Here is a 16,604-nt window from a genome sequence, read left to right on the forward strand (position 1 = left end):
ATGGCGCCTGATCAGCATAGAAAGAATCCCCCTTAGCAACAGCCCTCCATCGGCCTTCCCAGAGGGTCCGTCCTGGTACTGCCCTGGCACAGGTTGTCACAACCAGATTGGCACCACCAGATCAGCACATCCTGTGCCAAGGGGTAGTGCCCAGGCATGTCTCCCCCCCGCCCCCCTCCCCCGGGGCCTATACTTACTTCTGGGCCCCCGGAGATTCCCCTCGACTGTTTCATGTTTTAAGATCGCTATTGTAAACCTTGCCAACGTGATGCTTGAATATTCAGTGAAGGGGATCACATGATGTAATTATATTAAGATGTACGTAAAGGCATTAAAATGAGGTTCTTGCCTTTTGTGGGCGTAAACTTCATTACGCCACTGGTAAGTGGCGGGAAAAATCGGGAAACGAGATCTCGCCTGTGAGAAGCTGGTTTCCTGATTCACGCGAGATTTTGTACCCGCGTCACCAATCTCGCTGGCTGCGAACGCGGGCGTAAAATCCCCCCCAGTAAATCATACTTTTGAGAAAAATTCCTTTTATTTTTTCAAAATTTATTTTTCTTTGTTTTAGCTTCCCTCTTAATTCAACCATAATATTTTGCGATCTGAGAATTAAAGTGAGGGATGCTTTTAACTTCCCGGGCTGCTGTCTGTGGGAATACTTCAAAGTGACAGGCTGCCTACTTGATTGTCGGTATCACTGCTGCTTCACGTTAAGACATCCCCTTGACTCAGCACCAGATTCAAGCTGCCATTAAGGGAAGGGAAAACCACACCAGTAAGAGCACTGGGTCTTTATGAGCAACTTTCTTTGAGGTCAGCCACTCCTGAGCCAATAAACTCATGGTATTAAAGCTGGTAGACGGTAGAAAAGTGTTGTGCCAAAGACTGAAATAATTGCAATAAAATCCAGTTTATGTTACATGAACTGTGAAATTGAGGAAACAGTACTTGCCAGAAGAGCTTTTGTTGAGGATCACTATTAAGTATTTAAATGGATGGGTGCCTTCACAAATGACTATTGTTCAACTATTCATTAAACTTTCTTGATCTTTAAATTGTCACGTTGCAGAGAATCAAATGACAGGAACTTCAAGCTTCTGTTACATACATACAAACATTTCAAGTGGCATATTGCGCACTTCTGTTGGTTTAGTTTCTTACAGCAGGGGTCTTCCTAATGTCTACATGACACTAAGATGGTAACTCTAAGAGATGAGATTCCATGACAACCCCACGCAAACTTTGCACAACCAGATGGACACTAAAGTCATCAGAGGTATATGTTCAATAAGTACACATTTGCCATGAGTTCAGGGGAAATATTGAATCTAATACCACCAGAAATCAATCATGCTCAGCCCTTTCATGTAAAGGTCGCACTAACATTAACCTGTTTTGTCGCTGCCTCATTTCAGATGCCAGAAGCACGTTAGCTGCCATTATCAAGATGCCTTTGTCACACTCTGTGTCTCAGGCGAGCGATGCTCCTGTCAAGTGAGCCAATCCTGAGTCACAGATTAGTAGAGCAGCAACAACAGATCAAATAGATCTTGCATTAAATAGCCAGGACCACCGAATGCCAGAACTCTATTATCATTTGCACCAATTTGTTGCACAATTTATTCATATTAGAGAAAATAGCAATGACCTGTAAATAATGAGGTGATTTTGGTGCCATATGCAATTTTAGTTTTCTCATCCCATTTCACCCCCCTGGGGATAACCACGTTCTTGCCCAATGTCTAATGTCCTTCTTCATCCCATCCAGCTTTGAAACCTGACAAGTGAAGAAATGAAGACATTTTGGGCTGAATTTGTAGGACCTAACTGGGTGGGTAGGTGTAGGACGTCCCGCTGCTGGTCTATGTGCCAATTCACTGACTCCTTCCTGCCCGAGGCTGGGGGCTGAGGTGGGCATGGCAGGGCTACCCTTACACAATCTGCAGGTAGCCAATCCAGATTGTTAAAGACCAGATAAAGCCTATCGTTGGAGGCTGACTAGAATTTTCCCGTCAGCCTCCAGGTCTCCAGGTCAAGGAAGAGGCCAGCTCTAGAAGGCAGCCTATGAAGTCATTATGATGACTTTAAATACACCTCATTAGCCCCACCGCACCTCTGCAGCTCTTAAAATACAAAGGTTGGTTTGGAAAGTAAGTGCTTGGAATTGTTGATGTTCTTTCATCACATCCTTTCAATTGTATGGACAGCTGCATAGATCTCCAAACGTACACATCACTCAACCCGGCACAGATGAAATGAACTCTTCAGTGAACTGGTTGACAATGGGCTGAATCTTCCGGGCTCCCAGATGCGTGTTTCTCGACAGCGCGCGGTTCGCTGGCGGCCGTCGAGAATCGGATTTCCCATTAAAACCACTCCAAGCCGCCGGGACACCGTGGGCGGAGGTGCGCAGCCAGCAGGAACAGGGAATCCCGCTGCCAGCGAACAACCAGAGAATTCTGGCCAATATTGACAAGCAACAACATTTGTTGCATTATTTCATGGTCAGCACTTTGAGAATTCTGTATTCCTCATTGGCAAGTGAAGGCCAGCAATTAACTCTTACTTACAACTCTCAGAGGTCAACCAAAATTCTCATGGAAAGTTTGAGCTGACGAATTTCCATCTATATCCAATATGGAGACTTATAGCACAACATTGGTGACTAACGCATTCTCAAGAAACTCCTCCACTTCTATTGGTCGCTCCTTCATGAAGCTATAACGCCAATATCCAGAACTACACATTAAACGCTGTGATGGTTCGAGATACACACTGGAGGCTTCCAGTAGTTAGCAAAAGGGGTTTATCGATGAAAGGCAAAGTCAGTTCGATAACAGGCACAGAACACGACAACAAGTCTTCACTCTTCAGCTCCCTGAGCCACATTGCCCTAAGTCCAGCTTCCAAGGCCCCACACAAACCCTCCATTGGCCAGGGTTTGTGCGCTCCTGTGCGATTGGTCCCAAGCTGGTCACATGTTCAGTGGAGCTATGCCCCATATCCCTTCCCCCGTAGGTCCCTTAACACACCTCCCCAAAAACTATGTACAAAAGTGACGATTATTAACAGGGACAACCGAGGAAAGAGAGTCCCTCAAAAAGTCAATCGATCTGGAGACCTCCGGGTCCTCCCGGACCTCCGGAGCCCACCCACAGGCTTGGCACTCATTTGGGTGATTGAGTGGTCCACAATCGATGCCACCTCAGGCAGGACCACTTCAACGACGGGTGAACCAGCCTTGCCGCCCTCGACAGACGCAGCTGGTTGAACAGCAGCAGGAGCCTCTGGCTCCCTTTGGCTGGGCTGAGTTACAGGAGTATTCACGGTGCTCGCTTGACTCATCGACTCCACGTTGGGGGTGGTCAGTGTGCCTTTTGACAGTCTTCCCGTTAACATCGACCACGACCGACTAGGCCACAACCCATCTTTCTAATCAAAGCAAACCTGCTGTGAACGTCTGGACCAAAACCAGGTCTCCCAACTGGAGCGACTTGTCACCTCGCTGCTCTGACCACTGGCTCTTCTGGGAGACCTGGCGTGCCTCCACCCTCCCCGCTTATTTTGGAAGTACAAGATCCAATCCGGTTCTTATCTGATGACCCATGAGCAGCTCAGCTGGTGTGACCTGTGGTTGAATGAGGGGTTGAGTTGTACAACAACAGAAAATTAGCCAACCTCTGATCAGTGGTTTACCTGACTGCTTTTCCTGGTGTTCTTGAAAGTTTGAATCCACTCCTTGGGTTCCGGTCCTGTTCCGAGGACTGGGTCATACTCAGGGCTGTGCCTGTTGATTCCACTGCAGCCCTCGAGGCCACTCCGTTAGCCACGTTTGAAGCACAGTGATGCCCTTTTCAGCGCACTCCATCGCCTGAGTTATCTTGGTCACTTTTTCCAACGTAACTGTGGTCTTCGCCAGAAGCTTCTTTTGGATGTGAAGGTTATGGGTCCCACAAACTAGCCGGTTGCGCAACATGTCACTGAGCGCGGTCCGAAACTCACAGTGCTCGGCAAGCTGGCAGAACCTGGCTATGAAGACTGAGACAGACTCTTCATTGTCCATTATGGTCCCTCACTGCAGAGTTAGACTTACAATGCTGGAGGATAATCAAGACCCTTGAATTGTAATGTTCTTTAACCAATTTCACTATCTAGTCAAAGGAATTTGGGTTGGGTGCCCCCAGGGACGTGAGGTTACTAATCAAATCAGGGCAGCATGGTAGCACAAGTGGCTGGCACTGTGGCTTCACAGCGCCAGGGTCCCAGGGTTCGATTCCCCGCTGGGTCACTGTCTGTGCGGAGTCTGCCTGTTCTCCCCGTGTCTGCGTGGGTTTCCTCCGGGTGCTCCGGTTTCCTCCCACAGTCCAAAGAGGGGTGTTAGGTGGATTGGCCGTGATAAATTGCCCTTAGTGACCAAAAAGGTTAGGAGGGGTTATTGGGTTACGGGGATAGGGTGGAAGTGAGGGTTTCAGTGGGTTGGTGCAGACCCGATGGGCCGAATGGCCTCCTTCTGCACTGTATGTTCTAAATGATTTGTTTGAGGCCCGCTAACTGTCGAAGTATCACCTTCTGCTTGTCCGTGCCTGTCATCTCGTCCGCGGTAAGGAAGAAATGGAATCGTTCAATGTACTGACTCCACGACTCAATCCCTTGTGCAAATGGGACTCGCTTCCCAATGATAGGCATTTCACCCACGGCTTAAATAACTCCGACTCTTGCTGTAGTTTCTCTGTTTACTCAACTGCTCTTTCCGTCCCTCCTGGCTGCGATCAAAAACGTTTTCCTCATCGCCAACATGGTGACTCGAGACAAACACTCGAGGCTTCCAATATTTAACGAAAAGTGTTTATTGACGAAAGACAAAGGCAGTTAGATAACTGGCACAGAACACTATACACAGGTCTTTACTCTTCAGTTCCCCGGTCTACACTGCCCAGGGTCCTCCTCCCAGAGCCCTGCGTAAACTCCCCATTGGCTAGGATTCATGTGCTCCTGCATGATTGGCTCTGAGCCGGTCACATGGTCATGGGCGCTCGCCCCCTTAAAGGGACCGCCCGACCAGAAACATTATGTAATAAGTCAACACTATAGGCTGCATTGAATGGTATTTACCCTGAAAGTTCAGCGCAGAAGTTGCCATCTCTTAAACAGAGCTGCAAAATCAGGGATTCAATATAAAGTACCATAAAAGACGCGTGTAAACCTCCCCCATGTTCCAGCATTGTGTCTATGTTCAGTACGCATCCATGGCCGCATACCCACTTTACACATGTACAAGGGCAGCACGGTAGCACAGTGGCTAGCTCAGTTGTTTCACAGCTTCAGGGTCCCAGGTTCGATTCCCCGCTGGTTCACTGTCTGTGCGGAGTCTGCACGTTCTCCCCGTGTCTGCGTGGGTTTCCTCCGGATGCTCCGGTTTCCTCCCACAGTCCAAAGATGTGCAGGTTAGGTGGATTGGTCATGATAAATTGCCCTTAGTGTCCAAAAAGGTTGGGTGGGGTTACTGGGTTACAGGGATAGAGTGATGGTGTGGGGTAGGGTGCTCTGTCCAAGGGCCGGTGCAGACTTGATGGGCTGAATGGCCTCCTGCACTGTAAATTCTATGAGACGTCTGTAAGCGTCAACTGTGTAAAATAATATTTCGCTGGGATCATGTATAACAAGGTGGGAAACATCTATGTTAGCTTATATGAAAATCAAATTTTTCGTGACATGAAGTGGATTGATGTGTGATGGGGATGGAAAATCAGCATTGAAACATGTAGGTACCACTTTTGATTCCAAATCTGATTGACAGCATATTTGTCCAATAGTGATTGACCTTTACACTGTAACTATTATCAGCAATCACGGTTGTTTCCAGCTGTTATGGACCAGGGTTTAGAGAACCCCAAAGTGTATCATGGAGTTCACCTGACCCACAACTTTTACTAGATTGTGGTATGGGGAGCACACGGCCCACTCGACAGGTGTGGTACAGCAGAAATGGAAAAGTATTTTTTAAAGCAAAACAACGTTTATTCTATGAACTCAAGTTAACCTTTTTAAAACATACAGTGAACATCATAGCAACCATTAATTCAAATACAACCCCCAAATACTACAACACTAAGTAATCCTTTAAGCTTTCCTTTTAGCATCCATACGATTTAAAAACAAAACCTTTAACAGAAGTACATCAGGTTAAAGTCACGACTGAAAACATTTATAATTCTGAATTCACCAAATGATCAAGAGATAGTCTTTTCATGGCAGAGAGATCAACAGTACACCTGCTCTGTCTGGCTTCAGCTCCAACACTGAAAACAAAACTAAAACACACTCTGCAGCAAACAGCCTTAAACAAAAGTAAAAAGCTGACAGACAGCCCTGCTCCACCCACACTCTGCCATCACTGATAAGCATCCATTTCTTAAAGGTACATTTCTTAAACACCCATTTCTTAAAGGTACTCTCACATGACACCAGCCAAGAGATAAATGTGAGTGTATGGGGGGATTTCCTGTGTTGTACTCACATTTGTTTTCGTTTTGCTCAGATTTGTCAATGGAGGACCAGTCATTTTAAAATGCTCTTGACATGTGAATCATCGGGAGGAGGAGGTGTGAGAGGAAGATTGCCATGAGCTAAGGTGAGTTTAACAGCCAATTGAAGAGAAGCTTGGCTCCAGTGACATTACTTCATTGACATGCAGCCAATTTTGTAACCCTCAACGTCGCCTTTGCTGCCGATAAAAGTGCAGTGTAGGCTCTGTGCTTTGAGTTTCCCCTCGCCCATTCTGTACACTTCTTCAGCCTTGCATCCCAGAATAAAAAGTTGAAAGAATCTGATTGGAGCTGGTAGCAAAACTATTCTCCAGCAGGTTAATTTTGGAACAAAGTTGGGGTCGAAGTAGAATCATGTGATTGAGTTTGGATTCCAGGGTTTGAGGCTGTATAACACTGGCACCAATGGTAAGGGGGGGGGGGGCGGGGGTGATAACGTAGTCCAGAAAAATGTTAAAACTTGAAAAATCCCAAACCTGACGCCAATCCACCGAATTTCAGCTGGAACAGAAGTGGGACAAGAGCCAGGCAGCCAATCCACTCCTAAACAGAAGGTTGTCCAATTTGTGGTGTTATTTGTGATTCTTGTTCTCAGGATGGATGTCGTAGTGTTCACAAAGACCACAGAAGCTCGGTTCATTAACAAAGCTCATATTTATTTACACTACTTAAATTAAAGCTCGACCACTTACTCCTATAGTAAACAGTAACCTAGTAATCTAAAATCTATACTCAACTAACACTAGTCTCTACACTCTGTCTATAACTGTACTCTGATCTCTCTCATGACTACTATGCTCTCCTCTCCAACCTTCTCCCAGAAGTCAGTGAGTCAGTGCTTTATATAGTTCTGAATCTAGCACCATCTAGGGGTTAATTATGATATGGCATTAACCCTTTGTATTCTGAACATTTCCCATAATGTCCCAGTATTGAGGGCTGGTTTCTCTGATCCGCTTGCCATGTGCCTCTCTGCAGTGCTTTGTTTGCTTGTCAATGGGATTTCCCATTGAAGCCACCCCACGTCTTCGGGAAACTCCTGCTGGCAGGACAAGAGAATTGCAACAGCTGGAGAATTCCAACCTAAATGTTTTCATGAGGTTGACAACCATCTACTTTAACTGGTTTTGTGGGTTTAACCCCTCTGGCTGGGTTCCCCTCGGACCCCTTCACACACACATAGCCCGCCCTGAGGACAGACCTGCCTCTCCACCAACCCAGGGTCCGGGGTCAGGCCCTCCCACTCTCCTACGGAGCGTTTCCTTCCTGACCAGAATCCAAGCCTGTCATTCAGGTTGACGTCCGAGTGGGGAATCTGCCAAAGCGAAACAATGCACAGTGTGGAATCAAAACTCCATTCCACACTGGGTACACGGGCGTTTCCCGACCAAAACACTGACCTGCTGTGCCTTCCACCTGCCTCTGCAAGATTCAGCCCTACAAAACGAAATTAATGTGGATGTGACTGTATAATGAAAACAACCATTGTGCTAACATTCGATATTTCTAAAAGTAGCAGAAACAAATTAAAATGATCTCTCCACTCAATCAATTAGCTGTTTCTTTCTCACTCGACTTGTTAATAGAAATCTCAACATAATCTCGTGGTGGTTGATTTTAAAACATCACTTTCACAGGATTGAACCAAAATATCAGACATCCATGGACCTGATATGGTTGCTCAGAGCTTATTCTTTATAGTGACATGGCTGATGGTGCTTTCTGCAACAATCCTCGTTACTGCAACAAAATACAAAATCGTGTACCCAACTCCTAAATTGGGACATCCTGAGAGTTGACTGATGAACCGGAGTAATTTGATAAACCCATAATCATCCATTTTGCGATTGAAACATCAATACGGTTATCTTCTGCATTATCTTCATGTGCAAGTCTCCATTGAGCATGGCTCTTCAGGAGGGTTCTGATTTGTTATGTCGTAGGTATAACATAAGTGCCTTCCTTGTGGTGCACTTGACAAAGGAAGGTTCAGACGTGGAGATAACTTCAACACGTTTATAAAACTATTTACAATTCTATTACTCGGGTTCGACACTACTGCTAATCCTACTATAGCTACCCAGACTGACTAACCAGTTGCTGCAATCCACGTGGTGGGTGTAATATTGAATCAACCCTGTGTCTGTACCCATTGACTATCTCCACTGGAAAGAGGCATGTGTGTGGTGTCCTTTATATATGGGTTGGTGTAATGCCCCCCTGTGGTCGTGTCACCTCCTTGTGTATCGTGAATGTCTATTGGTCGTGTCCTATCTACCTGATATATTGGTTGAGCGTGTGTGTGTGTGTGATGTTTCTGGTGCTCCCTCTAGTGTCTAGCTAGCTTACACGCATTTACATTAATGCACATCACCACAGGTTCTGGTTGTAATAATCTCACAGCTCACAGTATCCATTACGGGTTATTTCTCAATAAACCTTTCTGCTCAATACCTAAAAATTAGTTTGGGGAAAGTTGCCATACTTGGAGCAGCAGCTTTCAAGTTGTTGAGGTGTCAGGTGCGGCTGAACACCTCTACACCAGAAACATTTCAAATTATAAAAGGTTTGGACAAATTAAATCCATGTAAGCTTTTCTTTCATGTGCAGAATTTAAGGTAAAATTGGTGACATTTGCAAATGAGTGACAAACGAGGAATCAATGCAAGCTGAACTTTTATTTTAACTGAAAATATTAACTTAGACAGGCAGTGGGATGAGAAACCCAGACACATTTCATGAAAGAACGAAACCAGTTTTCTTCAACAAATGGGATTCAGGGCAAATCGAAATGCTTCAGGGGTTGCCGCGGATGTGTTTTTTGATGGACCGAAGGTCAGTCTCCTAACTGAAGCTGTAGACACATGACTCCACAACCAATTCTGGCAAAGAGCAAAGCTGAGACACCAAATGGATGGCCTGTAGTTAAAACTGAAATAATCTTTATTGTCACAAGTAGGCAACATTAACACTGCAATGAAGTTACTGTGAAAAGCCCCTCGTCGCCACATTCTGGCGCCTGTTCGGGTACACAGAGGGAGAATTCAGAATGTTCAAATTACCAAACAGCACGTTTTCCGCGACTTGTGGGAGGAAACCGGAGCACCCGGAGGAAACCCACGCAGCCGGGAATCGAACCCGGGACCCTGGCGCTGTGAAGCAACAGTGCTAACCACTGTGCTACCACGCCGCCCTTCATGTCTTTTCATGTAAACATAGTTTCTTCATGTGAACATAGCTTACTGCACTTTCAGTGACCGAAGATTTGAAAGCACCGTGCAATTTATCAATCAATTTATTTTAACATTTGGACAGCAGCTTTTCCAATGGCACATGACTCTCTACAAAGGAAACACACCTGAGATCTGTGCATCTTGCAATAAGAGGGCCACGTGTTGGTGGTTTAATTGCATTTGCCGATTTGCTGTATTACATTTTTTTGCCTGTAAACATAGAAAGGTATAACTTTATAATTTCAATAGAGTTTTTGAGTCTTGCATGGCTGTATAGTCAGACTTCTATATAATATTGCAGATTTAAATCATTCCCTGTCTTTATACTGCCAACATTCAGAGACAAAGTCTTTCAATAACAGTTCACTGATAATAAGGCATGTCAAATGTTAACAATTAGATCTTAATCAAAGCCAGCTCACAAGTCAGCTCTTTCATCTCAGTACTTCATAGTCATGCAAACAATAAGGCAAAAAACACTCCTCCACAGACACAAATGTTCAAGCCTGTCAGTTGAAAAAGAGAAATGATTCTCTAGACTGTTAATGCGACACACCCTCCTGATTCTGTTGAAGCAGTGATTCTCCTGTTTTAGGGTTATAGCTGACATACAGAGTGTAAAACACTAAAGACTGATAAATCTCCCAGGACCTGATGCTTTTTAAAATTAATCTTTCATGGGATCTGGCCTGCTGGGCCATTTCAGAGGACAGTTAGAGTCAACGACATTGCTATGGGTCTGGAGTCAGATGTGGGCCAGACCGGGTAAGGATGGCAGATTTCCTTCCCTAAAGGACATTCGTGAAGTAAATGGGTTTTCACAATAAACTATTATAGTTTCATGATCACCCTCACTGAGGCTAGCTTTAATCCCAGATTTTATGAACTGAATTTAAATTGCACCAGCTGCCATGGGCTTGTGTCTCTTGATTACTAATCCACTAACATCACCATTCGCTCAGGTTTCTAAAGGAAGAGGATGAGGATATTAAACCGAATTTGGTCATAGTGCTGTCTTGTGTCAGCAATCGTGCCTCTAGATTTGAAAATTGCAAATATAACTGCATTACTTAAGAAAGGGGAGCAAGAAAATGTTGTAAAGTAGAGACTTTTTAGTTTAACGTTTGTGGAGGATGTTGTGTATTCATGTTTGTTCATCACTTTAAAGGTCACTTTAAGAGTGTGATCGCATGATGTATTGATGATGGAATCATCAGTTTGGGCGGGCTAACAGCCAGACTGCCGGTACAGCCTGTGGAGTAAACACCTTTCCAATAAAGCTCTTGCTGTTTGTACCTTCATGATCTGCAAGTCTACCCTTTAAAAATACCACAGAGAAAACCGTCGACGAAGAGGTTGGAACCACGTGAGCAGACTCCCAGAGAAAAAACAGGGGGTGTTCCGAACTTGGGAGGAAACAGGTTGAGCTCAGGTTTACATTGTTTGAAAAAAAAAGAAGCAAGATCGTGCTAAAGATTTTGTGGCACATTTGTGCTTACGCAAACCTTCCAATAGTAAAATGGCAGGAGTGCTTGGCACCATGAGACACTGTATGATGAAAGGACCAAGCTCTGGAGCTCATACACTGGAATACCTTGTCCAGGCGAACAGAATTTCAGCAAGCATAGTAGTCCCGACTTCCCTGACTACAATGGGGGTAAAACCTTCAACCTCCTGTGAAGTTTGGTGCAACCAGAAAAAAACAGGCTGGAAAATGTATGGTGAGATTGTGGGGATATTGCAGGGCCATTTCTGACTGAAACCCTTGGCCATCGCCGCAAGATTCAGGTTCCATAAACGTAGCCAAAAAGATGGTGAATCAATCACACAATTCGTAGCTGCTTTGAAGAAATTAGCTGAATACTGTGAATTTGGAGATGTCTTGAATGACTCCATGAGAGACAGACTAGTGTGTGGGTTAAGAGGTGAAGCCATGCAAAAATGGCTGTTAACAGAAAGCAACTTAAATCTAAAGAAGGCTTTAGAATTTAGGCTTTAGGCGATCTTTATGGAATTAGCAACTAAGGAAGCCTAACAATTAAGTTTGAGCACTAAAATCCATAAAGTGTCAGCTGAAACTCAAACACAACACAGGTTTCAAATTGTCATCGATGTGCAAAACCTTTAAAAATAAATTCATTTACAAGATATGGGCATTGCTGGTTAGGCCAACATTTATTGCCCATCCCTAGTTTTCCTTCAGAAGGTGGCGGTGAAGTTCCTGAGGTGTAGGTACACCCACAGTACTGTTAGGAAGTGAATGCCAGGATTTTGACCCAGAGACAGTGAAGGAACGGCAATGTATTTCCACGTCAGGGTGGTGAGTGACTTGGAGGCGAACCTCCAGGTGGTGGGGTTCCCAGGTATCTGCTGCTCTTGTCCTTCTAGATGGTACTGGGTTTGGAAGGTGCTGCTAAAAGGAATCTTGCAATACTTCTTGTAGATGGTGTACACAGTTGTTGTTTGTTAGTGGTGGACGATTGAATGTTTGTGGAGGGGGGAGCAATCAAATAGGCTGCTTTGTCCTGGATGGTGTGGAGCTTCTTGAGTGTTGTTGGAGCTGCACTCATCCAGGCAAGTGGAGAGTATTCCATCACACTCCTGACTTGTGCCTTGTAGATGGTGGGCAGGCTTTGGGGGTCAGGAGGTGAGGTTACTCATCATAGGATTCCCAGCCTTCGACCTGTCCTGGTAGCCACAGTATTAATATGGCTAGTCCAGTTCAGTTTCTGATCAATGGTAACCCCCAGGATGTTGATTGTGGGGATTCAGCAATGGTAATGCCATTGAATATCAAGGGGCGATGGTTATCATAGATTATCATAGAATTTACAGTGCAGAAGGAGGCTATTCGGCCCATCAAGTCTGCACCGGCTCCTGGAAAGAGCACCCTACCCAAGGTCAACACCTCCACCCTATCCCCACAACCCAGCAACCCCACCCAACACCAAGGGTAATTTTGGACACTAAGGGCAATTTAGCATGGCCAATCCACCTAACCTGCACATCTTTGGGCTGTGGGAGGAAACCGGAGCACCCGGAGGAAACCCACGCACACACGGGGAGGACGTGCAGACTCCGCACAGACAGTGACCCAAGCCGGAATCGAACCTGGGACCCTGGAGCTGTGAAGCAATTGTGCTATCCACAATGCTACCGTGCTGCTTTATTATGCAGAGGAACACCAACAGCCCAGGTTCAATTCCCGTACCGGTTGAGGTTATTCATGAAGGCTCCGCCTTCTCAACCTTGCGCCTTGCCTGAGGTGTGGTGACCCTCAGGTTAAATCACCGCCAGTCAGCTCTCCCCGCTCAAAAGGGGGAAGCAGCCTCTGGGGCGGGGACTATACTCCTCTGGCATTCAGCTGTTTTGTCCATGTTTGAACCAAGGCTGTAATGAGGTCAGGAGCTGAGTGACCCTGGCGGAACCCAAACTGAACGTCCGTGAGCAGGTTATTGCTGAGTAAGTGCCGCTTGATAGCACTGTTGATCAGTCTTTCCATCCCTTTACTAATGATGGAGAGGACTGATAGGGCGGTAATTGGCTGGGTTGGATTTATCCTGTTTCTTGTGTACAGGACACACCTGGGCAATTTTCCACATTGCCGGGTAGATGCCAGTGTTGTAGCTGTACTGGGACAGCTTGGCCAGGGAGCAGCCAGTTCTGGAGCGCAAGTCTTCAGTACTTTAAAAAAAATTGTTTTTTTTGGTATACACAACCAATATAAAGACAAACAGAACAATGAGAATTATGCAAGAGAGCAGCTAGGGAGTAGCATTAGAGTTATTTATATAGAGATCGGTTTTAACTATTTACATGGATTTATCACAATTTCTTCTTTCCGTTCTTTTGCCCATTCGTCGCAGCGTTTGTTGTGGCCCTTGTGGTCCCCTGTGTATCTCTCCCCGCCAATTCTTCCCTCTCTTTTCTCCCTCCTGGTTCCCATTGTTGTTGCTCCTGCCTTCCCCACTCCTCCCTTGTGCCCCCCTAGCTTGCCTGTTGGGTTGGGGTGGGGTGGGGTGGGGTGGGGCGGGGGGGGGGGGTGGATTTGTTGCCACCTGCTAGTTGGAATTTTTCTGTCAGCTCGTTGAGCGTTGTTACCCTGCCATCAGTGTACAGGCCCCTAATTGTCAGTGTCCCCCCGTCCTGCCTCCATCTTTTAAAGAAGGCGTCTGTGAGCTCTGGCGGGGCCTTATCGGACATTTCGGTTAGGCCAAATTGTTGTCGCAGTTGGTTCCACGACTGGAGCGTTGCCACCACCACTGGGCTGGTTGAGAGCTTCTTGGGCGGGGATGGGAGTGCCGCTGTGGCTAGCGCCCGGAGGGAAATCCCCTTGAAGGTGTCCTCCTCCGCGAGCACCCACTCGGTTTCTGGCTCCTTTATCCACCCCTTTATTTGTTCTGCTGCTGTTGCCCAGTGGTAGTATTGTAGTATTGTAGACTTGGGAGGGCTACCCCCCCCCCCCCCCCCCCCCCCCCACACACACACACACACACACACATGAACGGCATAATTAGTTTGTCCAATGAGCTGGAAAAGGCCTTGGGGATATCGATCGGGATAGATCTCAGGAGGAAGAGGTACCTGGGCAGTACGTTCATTTTGATCGTCTATAACCTCCCCACCAGGGAGAGTGGGAGTGTATTCCATCTCTGCAGCTCCTTTTTTACTTCGTCTGTCAGGCTTGTCCCGTTCCACTTGTGGATTCCCGCCCAGTCTTGAGGGATTTGAATCCCCAGGTAGCAGAATTTGTGTCGGGCTTGTTTAAACGGCAGCACCACCAGCTCTGCCCTGCCCCATTCCGGGTTCACCGGGAAGATCTCGCTTTTGCCCAGGTTGAGTTTGGAGCCCGAGAAGGCACCAAACTCTTTCAGGAGCGCAATGATTCCTCCCATGCTGCGTAGTGGGTCCGAGATGTAGAGGAGCAGGTCATCCGCGTAGAGTGAGACTCTGTGCTCTCTGCCTCCTCTTCGGATCCCCTTCCAATTCTTTGCCGTTCTGAGCGTGATCGCTAGTGGTTCAATCGCCAGGGCGAACATCAGTGGGAACAGAGCTTCTCTGCCTTATGCCTCTGTGCAGCTGGAAGTACTTAGAGCTGGTGGCATTTGTCCGTACGCTCGCCATGGAGGCGTTATACAGGAGTTTCACCCAGGTGGTGAATTCTGTTCCGAGCCCAAACCGCTCCAGTACCTCATGAGGTATTTCCATTCGACTCTGTCCAATGCCTTTTCTGCGTCCAGGGAGACGATCACCTCAGGTGTTAGTCTTCATTGCTATTGCCGCAATAAGCTGATCCTCTATCTCAACACCACACTCCCACACTCTCCCCATACCCCTTGATGCCCTTAATGTCTAAACATATACCTATTTCCTTCTTGACTATAATCAGTGAATTGGCCTCCACAGTCTTCTGTGGTCGGGAATTCCATAGGTTCACCAGTCTTTAAGTGAAGAAATTCCTCCTTATTTCAGTCCTAAATGGTCTACCCTGTATCCCAAGATTGTGATCCCTTGTTATAGACCCCCAGCCGGTGGAAACAAGGGGTGCAATTTAATGGCCTCGTCACACCCGACTTGGTGTCACAACGAGGCCATTGAATCCTGGGAGAGGCCTCTCGCGAGATTGACAATGCTCGAGACGTCGGATTTTCCCAGGAGGGCCAGGGATTCACCGGCTGCACCAGGGAGGCCTCGACCGAGCCTCTGTTTAGTGCTGGCCCAAACAAACGTGGACCAGTCGGAACAGATCCTGAGGGGGTTTCCCAGGCTGTTAGAGACCACCCGGGTGGTCAGGGACAGTGCAGGGTTTCCCAGCGTCGAGAAATACCCCACTAAGGACCCCCAAAACCGGGCTTAGAGTGTGGAATCTGCCACCCAGTTTCCTCCGGGAGCTCTGGTTTCCTCCCACAAGTCCAAAAAAGATGTGCTATTAGGTAATTTGGACATTCTGAATTCCCCCTCTGTGTACCCGAACATGCGCCGGAGTGTGGCGACTCGGGGATTTTCTCAGTAACTTCGTTACAGTGTTAATGTCAGCCTACCTGTGACACTGATAAAGATTATTGATTATTATTATTAGATCATTATAAAAGCAAAATATCTGGTGGAAAACTCTTCTGAGATCCTTGGGACAATCTCAAGCAAATTTGATGGGATGATACCTTGGGCCAAGGGGCATGTCATGGGGGAGTTGGCATCTTACCATCGGGATCTTTGCCCTCCTAGCTGGGGGTCCCTCAGGCCTGCCTGCACCGTGTTCCTGCTGACTCTGTAACTCAGACAACATTTAACCAACCTTCATCACACATGCCAAGAAATAATGTGACAAGTTTACCTCATGGATCCCTGACTTCCCTTCACAATTCATTTCTTCATTTTTCTCACATACCTTATTTGTTGAGCGTAAGCTACATTCTGATCACCATAAGTTGCCACTCGGTAAAACGGGAGGTGGAAGGCAGAGCCAGGTAAGACGAAGAGCAAAAAGGACAGAAAAGTTGACAGAGAGTTTCCGATGGTGCCAGATGAGAAAGCGAGAATCTTTAAAGAATCTTTCGTCTGTGAATGACATCCTAATTACGAGTCCAGGTTTCTGGATATTGTGGTTCAAAACAGTGGAAAAACAGAGTCACCTTCAATCTGTTGTACAAATAGTCCGTTTGCCACCCTTAAGTAAGAAATTAATATGGACGAGGATAAAGGCTCCAATAACCCGAGACAAAATTGGAATCAGGTTGTGCTTATAGCCCGGAACGAGGGCCCAAATTGAAATTTATCAGAATTTAACATAACGGAGGCTGCTTGGAAATCTATCCACTCATAA

This window comes from Scyliorhinus torazame, chromosome 16 (assembly GCF_047496885.1).
Source record: "Scyliorhinus torazame isolate Kashiwa2021f chromosome 16, sScyTor2.1, whole genome shotgun sequence".
Lineage (NCBI taxonomy): Eukaryota > Metazoa > Chordata > Chondrichthyes > Carcharhiniformes > Scyliorhinidae > Scyliorhinus > Scyliorhinus torazame.